Below are 9,882 nucleotides of genomic sequence, written 5' to 3'. Positions count from 1 at the left end.
TGTGTATGAGCCTCATTTTGTGCCTATCCTTGTGGTGACTATATTTTCTTGGAAAAATAAAGGACAAATCTGAAAAGGGGGCAAATCTGAAGGAAATTCATAAGGACAAAAAAATTAATAACTGCTTTACAAAGAAAAAAATCAAGTGTAGAAGCAACAAAAGGACATATTCTAATAAAGATATCAAAAAACAAGCAATATTATGTAACTTTATTTTAAAAGGACAATTCAATTTCCATATTTTTCACATTAATATGAAAGACTGGGCACTAAATGGTACCATTTGTATTGTAAAACTTATATGGACAAAACAAAGGACAAAACTGAGCTTTTGAAAAATAAACATAAAGGACAGCTTTCCGAAATAAAAGACTGTCCTTTATAATATGGTCACTGTATCTATATTAGAAGGTTTCACACTTACAAGCCAGATTTCAACAAGTTGCAAAATATGGAATGATTTTATTTGGGATTGGAAAGAAATTTCCCATTTTCTCAGATGTTTCGTCTCCCAGGCGTTGTATTTTCTGGGTGTAAATATTTGGGAGATTTGGAAGAGAGTTTTTACTTGACCTACAGTTAGATGAAGCAGACAATCAATCCTTTCCTTTTTCTTTTCAAAGTGATTTAAGCTATCTTGAACTTAGTTCTGTGCTTGTCCAAATGCTACCTATTTTGAAAGTTGCTAGATAATGATGGGAATAGTGCTATATATTGATTTTATATCACAGATATGGCATTGCATTATACTTAGGATTTCTACAACTACAGTTTTGGGAGGGTGCTCCACCATGAATAAGTAAAAACCCAGGCTGGCATATTGATTCCAGCTGGTTGGGTTGGCTTTGATGTCAGCAGCAGCAGCAGCAGGATGTGTGTATATGAGTGTGTCTCTGTGTGTGTGCTCCCCTGACATGAATACTACTTCTTCAGTTGAGTACAGTGATGAGATACCCTCCCTACTTGAGATTTTTGTCTGCCACTGCTTACTCTGTGTTATCACCAAGGCACGGAAACAGCAAGGCAATTGGAACCTCAGAAGGAAGTCAAGGAAGGAATGCGGCATGACTAACAGGTATATTTTATAGAGAGGTTGACTTCCTGATCTGGATTACAAGTGATGATCCCAAAATGGCTTCAGCCTATATGGCTGAAGTCCAGAGATCTTCTCTAGATGGTAGTTTATGTTCCAAATTTCTCTATAACTCCATTGTAGGGGTGGTTGTGTGTGTGTTGATATAAAACTCAGTTGCTTTATATTGTTTCTTACTTCAGTCTTGGGCATTTCTGATGCTGTGCAAAGTTTGTGCTTTTCAAAATCTTAGTGTTGCACTAGAACACATTCACATTTGTGCCGGAAGCATTTAAGGCAGGGCTGTCAAACTCCTGGCCCGTGGGCCAGATGTGTCATATGCTGGCCACATCCACGCCCAGTTTAGCAAAGGGGGAAAAAGAAGTCCTGATATATCATGTGACACTGCTGTGGCAAACATGAGTTTGACACCCCTGATCTAAGGTGTTCTAGGTTGAAAGAATTATCCTGTGACTTCACTGTTGCCCAGGACGCCCAGTTGGGGGTTCCTTTTCTTAATGTGCCCACTGAAGTGGTACCTATCTATCTACTTGCAATTACATGCTTTTGAATTGCTAGTTTGGCAGGAGCTGGAGCAAATGATGGTAGCTGACCAGGGGTGAAATTTACTTACCTTCCTTACCGGTTCAGAAGCACAAGCACTGCGCATGCGCAGCACAGGCGTGCGCAGACCTTCTGCGCATGCGCAGAAGGTAAAAAACACACTACTTCCTGGGTAAAACCAGGAAGTAATAATACCCGGCTGGGTGGGCGGAGCTATGTTCCGCCGTCGCTACCAGATTGCTGAACCACCAGCCAAGATCGCTACTAGATCGGGTGATCTGGTCCGATCCGGGAGCATTTCACCCCTGGAGCTGACCTCGTCACAGAGCAGCACTTAGGTCTTGAATCGTGGGCTTGCTGATTGACAACCCAGGGTCCTAGCCATGTGAGTCACTGCCCTCCGTGCTAGGACTAAAAAGATACATACATACATACATACATAAACATAATACAAAACAATAATGAGTTGGGTTGGATTTTTATTTACAAACTAGTTCTTTACAAAGCTATCCAGCTATCCATGTATCCTGTTTGTGAAGGTATAACTAAAACTTTAAAGTGGTTTTTAAAGTCTCCCCTGACCATTTTGGAAATAAGTGATCAATACCATCTATTGAATCTTTACAGTTGTTAATAATGACCCCTAGTGAGGATTATATAATGAAGACATTTTAAGGAGAAAGAACAGTCTCAGGTTACAAATAATGATAAGATTGGCCCTGAGTCTCTCAATAATTATATGAATTTCAGATGATGATTAATGGTAAAAGCAGCAGCATTTGCAGTTTTAGAAAAATGAGCATTCTGACCACTGGAAGCTTTATGCTGTATTACACAGTTACTAAAGCGAGAACTGTTCCAAGCCTCCTGGATAAAAAATGTCCTACATATGTTATACAGAAGCAAGGAAGTAAGGAGCATGAGAAATTTATGAGCAGCAGGACTTGTAGAAATCATAACAGGAGAGATTTTTAGACTCGTCTACTTCCCACATTCTTCTGAAAACAAGGAAACAGATAAGAGAAGCAAGACACCCTTCATTTTCTGATTTTATTGTTATTCTATCTGAAGAATACCAGATTAAAATACCGGGAAAGGGAGAGGGGGATTCCTAAGAGGCCTAGGGCACTGCTTGAACATATTAGCCAAATACCATAATTAATAAAACTCACTTGATGTTAGTTAATGCTAACACAAAAACAATGCGTCACAAAACATTCTGTTGGAGTCATCTGGAGGGTAGCTGAGGGAGGACAAATGATGAAAGCTGTGTCACATTGACGCAACACAAGCTTTCCTCTTGTATGCACATTATGATATCACATATACACAGTCTCTCTCTCTCCCCCCTCTCTCTTCCCCCCTCTCTCTTCCTCACACAAACACACACAAACACCTGGAGTTTCATCACTGCTTTCCGATCTAGTAAACATATAAGTACGACAGGAATGGTTTAGTCCAATTCTATCAACAAAAGCTAGCGAACTGAAAAAAAAATCTCAAAAATGCATAGAATGTTATTTGGTTTGTATTGTGCCTTGAAGTTTTATGTGGCTGGAATTTAATGGTTTGTTTGAATATTGTGTGTGAATTTTGTAACTAAGCCACCTAAAGCCACATGGTTGGAGCAGGCAACATACAAATATTTAAACACAAAAAAATAATTCCTTTTTTTCTCCCACTCCTGCTTCAAATATGCTATAAAAATATTTGAATATTGAAAACAATTCTCAAACTTATCTTTCAACACAATATTTTCTAAGCCATCCTTCCATGTTTTTTCTCCCCAATAATGAGGAGAAAAAGATTCTATATAAAACCACTGATTCTGTGCTTATAAGTAATACTGTGTATTTTTGCAAGGCCAAATATATCTTGATGAACAATGTGGTTCTAATATCTATACCAATGAAATCAAAGAGGGTCTTTCCTTTCCTTTTTTCCCCTTTTCTTCTTCATCTTCATCTTTTCTTTTTTTAAAAAAATATATAAAAGGAGTTAACTTAATTTTAACAACCAGTATGTTTTTCATTAGCAACGCAGTCTTTTGAAATCTGTCCGAAGAATGCCCAGCAGAAACAGAAAAGGATTAAAAAACCCGGTTTGTCTGAAGTTACCCCCTGCACCAAGCTACCTTGTTTCAGAATAGTTGCTTGGAGGGGAATGAGATGAAAGGGAGAGCCAAGTCACTTTGTGTCCCTGCAATCTTCATTCTTTCGCAGTAGGGCAAGCTTTTTACTGATAAATTTGTCTACCTCTTACCCCTTTTGGGTGAAGAATATTTCAGATCCTCCCTCCCCAGGTTAATAGTGGTCTTCCACATATTGTTTGGGGTTATGTAGCTCCAGGGGGAAAAAATAGATGATGGAGTTTTAGAAATGTCATTCTGGATGCCTTTACTTTTAATCAATTCTTGGTTTTTCATAGGATTTTGGGGTGAGTGAAATCAGAGGAGGAAGAAGAGATGTTGTCATAGCTCAGTGGTGGAAAAGCTGTCTTGCCTGTAGAAAATATCTGATTCAGTTCCTTGTGTTGTTAATTCAGAAAAATGTTCAAGTGGCAGGTGATGGAAGATACTTAAATGAATTCAATACCAATGAAGAGGAGAAGAGCAAATCCTATAATGTCAGTAGGTACTGGCTACTTCAGGTAGTAAATACTGGGAATATAAATGGCAGCAATGTACTGAAGGACAAAATTGTAATTTTGCTTCTTTTAAAAAACATAGTACAGAAGTTGGCCTTTCATCAACCAGTATTAGATTATGTGCATGGAATAGAGGTACCATGTTATCTTTTGACAAAGGCAGCAGAAGGACTGGAGATAATATGGGCAAAATGGCTAACATTTTCTATGTTAGCTTTAAACTGTCTTCGGTCAGCCATGACTTCCTACAACCAGTGGTGGGCTGCTGTGGGTTTGCAGGGGTTTGGGAGAACCTCTAGCTAAGATTCTGTGCAGTTCGGAGAGCCTCCAAATCCCACTCCTGGCTGGCCCCACCCACCCTGCCCTGCCCCTCCCAGGAGTGCCCATGTGGCCCTTTTTGGATGCAGATAAGTGCAGGGCTTGGGGAGTGTGAAAAATGGGCCTACTGGAAGTTTGGGAAGGCTGGAAACGGGCCTCCAGAGGGCCTCCAAAACCTGGGGAGGCCGTTTTTGCCCTCCTGGAGGCTCAAGAAAAGCCTCCAGAGCTTGAGGAGGACAAAAATCCCCCCCATGGCCACTAGGTCACACTCACCATGGCCACACCCACTCAGCAACTGGGCAGAGAACCCCTTGCTAAAATTATTGAAGCCCACTCCTGCCTACAACCCATGACTTCCTAGAATACACATTATTCTACTCCCTAGAATACACATTATTCTACTCCCTAGCAAGAATCTGAACCCAGAAAAAAATGCAGATAATTCAGGAAGTCTGACAGCACAGGTGTCAATGTGAATAGAGAGAAATGGATTCGCCCTTTTCTACTTTCCTCTTTTTAAATAAGGCTTCAATAACTACTTGAAATCAAGAATTGTGCAATTGGAGGAGGCAGAAGTAAGTTTCTAAAAGTAGTCTAGAAAACTAAAAGCGTAGGACAAAAAAGGAGGCAGGGTCATGGCAGGAGCAACCACATTGAACCCCTAAGTAAGGGTAATGAAATAAATATCATAGGATTTCCTCCCAAGTATTTAACCTTGTCTTTCTTTGGTCATATGAAAAATTATAATCGAATGGCCCCTTTTATAAGGTCTGGGGAATAGGGCTATATCAATGTGGCTTCAAATTATGCTCCTGTGTTTCAGAATTACATTTTTTTCAATTTGAAATCTATCCTAGAGAAGTACTGATGTCTAGTAATAATTACCACTAAATGATCTTACATTGCGGTTGACATTAATTGAGATGAATGGGTGACAAGAGACTGTAATAAAATGCTTCCACATTTCAGAATGCCTGAGCTGTAATAAGAAATGTTCTACAACTGAAGTGCACATCCTGATCTCTAGGTTTATTCTTGCAAACCACACTCACCAGTGAGTGCATGTCTGATATTCCATGGACAGAACATGATAATATAGATGATCAATAGTTTTTTGTCATCCAGGTTACCAATAAAATCTAAGCTTAGCACAGCTTCCTTTGAGAGTCACAGATAATGACCTCAATGATTTAATATGGGAAAGCTGCCATGGAATTAAGAGGCTGCCAATGGTTCTGATTGTTAGTCAACTTCCTCTCATATAATTAACAATTACACAGAGTGGAAGTGGTCCTTCCTTGTCCTGAATTTCAGAGAAAGAGAGAGAGAAAAAAGCCCCAATGACCAATGAATTTTTTCCTCCCAAGTCTGTTTGAATCCTGTGGGTATCTTGAGCCTAGAAAGAAGAAAAAAGAATGGGAAAGGAACAGTTGTCCTGGAAGAGCTGACCTTTTTAGCCTCTGATTCTCTACTAACCTAGCTAGTGCCAAGCCAGCTGTGGAACTAAAAACTACTTTGACGTCACGGCCGTAAGTTCCTAATTAGTTAATTTCCCAAGTAATGTGGGTCCCAAGTGGCTACGTTTCACCTTTTGCCCTGGGCCAACTCACCCAATTTAGTGGTTCAGGGTTCAATCATATGTCAGGGCAAAGATACTCTTCCTAGAAACCCTTTGTATTACACTTTGCTGCATCCTGATGAATTGCCTTTCTTTGTAATTTTTTCATTTTCGATGTTAGCTTTAAACTGGCAGACACCTGGACTCAACCAAAAGTTCAGTTTCCCTAATTAATGCAAGCTTATAAGTAGCATACCTTTAGAAGTTTAGCCTAATTTCTTAGTGTAAATTCTAGCTATTGAAATTCTTGATCCAAACAATAGAAATACACAAGGCTCTTAATATGTATGTAGAGTATGTATGTACATATGGAGAAGACTCCTGCAAGTTCCTTGGACTGCAAGGCGATCAAACCTGTCAGTCCTAGAGATCAACCCTGCCTGCTCTTTAGAAGGCGAGATCCTGAAGATGAAACTCAAATACTTTGGCCACCTAATGAGAAGGAAGGACTCACTGGAGAAGAGCCTAATGCTGGGAACAATTGAAGGCAAAAGAAGAACGGGACGACAGAGAATGTGGTGGTTGGATGGGGTCATTGAAGCAGTAGGCGTGAGCTTAAATGGACTCCAGAGGTTGGTAGAGGACTGGAGAAACGTTGACCATGGGGTCGTGATGGGTCGGATACGACTTCGCAACTAACAGTAACAACAAATGTACATATGTAATGTATGCATGTATGATTTTTCAGAGAGCGAAGAAATGACGTCTCTGGAATCTATAGAGGAAGGGATCATGCAGAGGCTGTACAATTCAAAACAGTGTTTAATGTTATCACATTTTGAAATTCCTCAGTGTTAGATACTTTCAGCATTCTAGCCATATATCATTTCAGTTGTTCACCTTGGAGCATATTACTGTTTCAGGGACTGAAAGTATCATTTGTAAATAGCAAGAGAAATAGCAATAGCACTTACATTTATATACCACCTCACAGTGCTTTACAGCCCTCTCTAAGCGGTTTACAGAGTCAGCATATTGCCTTCAAAAATCTGGGTCTTCATTTTACCAACCTCGGAAGGATGGAAAGCTGAGTCAACCTTGAGCCTGGTAAGATTCGAACTCTTGGCAGTTGGCAGTCAGCAGAAGTAGCCTATACTGCACTAATGCAATACTGCATTCTAACCACTGCACTACCACGGCTCTTACTCTTTCATAAGTAAATACTGCTTATGAAATTTGAAATCTTGAAAACTCACTATTTTATTCATCTTGTCATTTTTATTGCAGAAATTGTTTTACATTGTACATGACTTTTTTTTACTGACTGTGTTACTCTTTTTAACATACTGCACATTTCATTTTCAGTAGAGATTATATTAGGTACCCCCTTAGATGAAAAAGGCAGGGCTAAACACATTTAAGCAACTTAAAAAGGAAGATAATCTGTCTTGTAGTTTTTTTTCTAAAATTATTTCAGATTTTACAAATCAATGGCACCAACCAGTGGTGAAATCTAAAATGTGTTACTACCGGTTCTGTGGGCATGGCTTGGTGGGGGGGTAATGTGACTGGGTGGCCTGGTTTTTTTTTTTTTTTACTTTTAAAACCATTTTTTTCTACAACCTCTTCGCCGAAGAGGTTGTAAAAAAATGCTTTCAAATGGCTCTGACGATCCCAGCTGAGTTGCCTGATTGTCAGAGGCTTTTTTTCTTTTAAATGCCTTTGCATTTAAAAGAATGTCAGGCTTCGTCAGGCATCGTCTTGGATCATCAGCTTGGATAGTCAAACTCAGCATAAATGCCTCTGATGATCCAAGCTGAGTTGCCTGATCATTTAAAAAGCCTCTGCTGATCAGGCAACTCAGCTCACTGAGATCAACCAGGGGTGAAATCCAGCAGGTTCTGACAGGTTCTCGAGAACCGGTAGCAGAAATTTTGAGTAGTTCAGAGAACCAGTATTGGAAATTTTGAGTAGTTCGGAGAACTGGCAAATACCACCTCTGGCTGGCCCCAGAGTTAGGTGGGAATGGAAATTTTGCAATATCCTTCCTCCGGCAATGGGGATTTTGCAGTATCCTTCCCCTGCCATGCCCACCAAGCCACGCCCACAGAACTGGTAGCAAAAAAATTTGGATTTCACCACTGAGTTCAACCTACATTTGTAAAATATGATTAGAGTTCTACTGTATATAATATATACCCTCTTGGCAGAATGAGAAAGTTTATAAACCGGTAGCCTTTTATAAGTGTTATGGGATGATTGAGAAAATGGGATCAGTATAAGTTTTTCTTTAACAACTTTATTTTCATTTTCTTCTAACTCTTCTCATTCTCTAATTGAGGTCCCCCCCCCAAAAAAACCCCCACTTCCATCACGTCTTCCTCTTTATAAGAAGATAATTTTGCCTTGGAATGTCCACACAGAGCTGGTTCTTTCCTGGAATTATCTTCCCATGTACACTCAGCTGGTTATAGACAACAGTTGCTTTCTTACACTTATCAAAGAACTTCAATTGGCTGAAAAGAAGTTTCTAATTTAATTTGTGAAATGTAAAAGAAAACCCTTGAATGAATGTCTGTATTTTGCTTTGTTGTGTACCCGTTAAACAGCTTTTATGTTCTGTTGATTGGTTTGCCTTCTCCTTTCTTTCCTTCTGAAGCATTTAGAAACTCAAAAGTTCAAGATAGCAATGCCAACAGGCAACACTACAAGCAATTCATTTGGTTTCCTTGGCAAAGAAGAAGCACCAGAAGGTTGCTAACAAGGAATTCTTAGCTACAGACTTAATAGTGGAATGATGGTGTGGGTGTGGGTGGTGAGCTGAAGTCCTGATGTTTACTGATTTTGATTTTTCTTTTGTAGAAAATTGCAACATCCAGCAGTGACAAGGAAAAAAACAACAACTTGATAATCCAATCTAAATGGAGAAAACCACCAGTAACTTGTTGACTTATTAGCATTAGTTTCCTGCAGTGATGGAGAAACACTTTTCCAGTTCATAAACACATTCAGATTTACTGGAGCAATGCACTTAACAACCAGAGCAGTTTTTATAAGTGAATCAGAAGAACATGTAAAGGTGCCTTGCAGTGAATAAATAATAAACAAATACACGAACAAACAAATAAATAAAGTATTAATGTTTACAGCCTGATAAAATATGGTTCCGCTATACTTTAACCAATGCTAGAATGTGAAATCTGTACTAAAACAAAATCAGTATTTTACAAGTATTTACATCAGCTGTGGAATATAGTAAAAGTTGACATTAAGTAAACATCCACACATCTAGACTTTTTTTCCCCCTCCTGTGCTTTCAAGTCATTGTTGACTATCAGAGCCTGGTTCGACAAGTCCCTGTGGTTTTCTTGGCAACATTTTGGAAGTGGTTTGCCATTGCCTTTTTCCTAGGACTGAGTGAGAGTGACTGATCCAAGGTCACCCAGCTAATGTTGTACTGAGTCAACCTGAGCCTTGGTACTACAGTGGTTTAAAGCACCCTGTTATTAACACAGCTGCCTGCAATTTACTGCTGGTTCGAATCTCTCCAAGGCTCAAGGTTGACTCAGCCTTCCATCCTTTCTAAGGTAGGTTAAATGAGGACCCAGTTTGTGGGGGCAATAAGGTGACTTTGTATAAATATACAAAAGTATGAAGGCTATTGCTTAACGCACTGTAAGCCGCCCTGAGTCTCTGGAGAAGGGCGGCATATAAATCAAATTAA

At 39.5% G+C, this 9,882-nt stretch overlaps 1 long non-coding RNA gene across 1 annotated transcript; it reads left to right on the top strand.

The window, feature by feature from the left end:
• Nucleotides 1-4,611: 4,611 nt before the first annotated feature.
• LOC148116462 (uncharacterized) lies at nucleotides 4,612-9,435 on the top strand. The gene is made up of 2 exons (XR_015729544.1): nucleotides 4,612-8,911; nucleotides 9,021-9,435. It is a non-coding gene; the product is annotated as an uncharacterized LOC148116462 (long non-coding RNA).
• Nucleotides 9,436-9,882: the final 447 nt, after the last annotated feature.

This window comes from Pantherophis guttatus, chromosome 1 (assembly GCF_059756535.1).
Source record: "Pantherophis guttatus breed Tessera chromosome 1, ASM5975653v1, whole genome shotgun sequence".
Lineage (NCBI taxonomy): Eukaryota > Metazoa > Chordata > Lepidosauria > Squamata > Colubridae > Pantherophis > Pantherophis guttatus.
The sequence above is the reverse complement of the archived record's forward strand: the minus strand, read 5'-3'. Positions and strand labels throughout refer to the sequence as shown.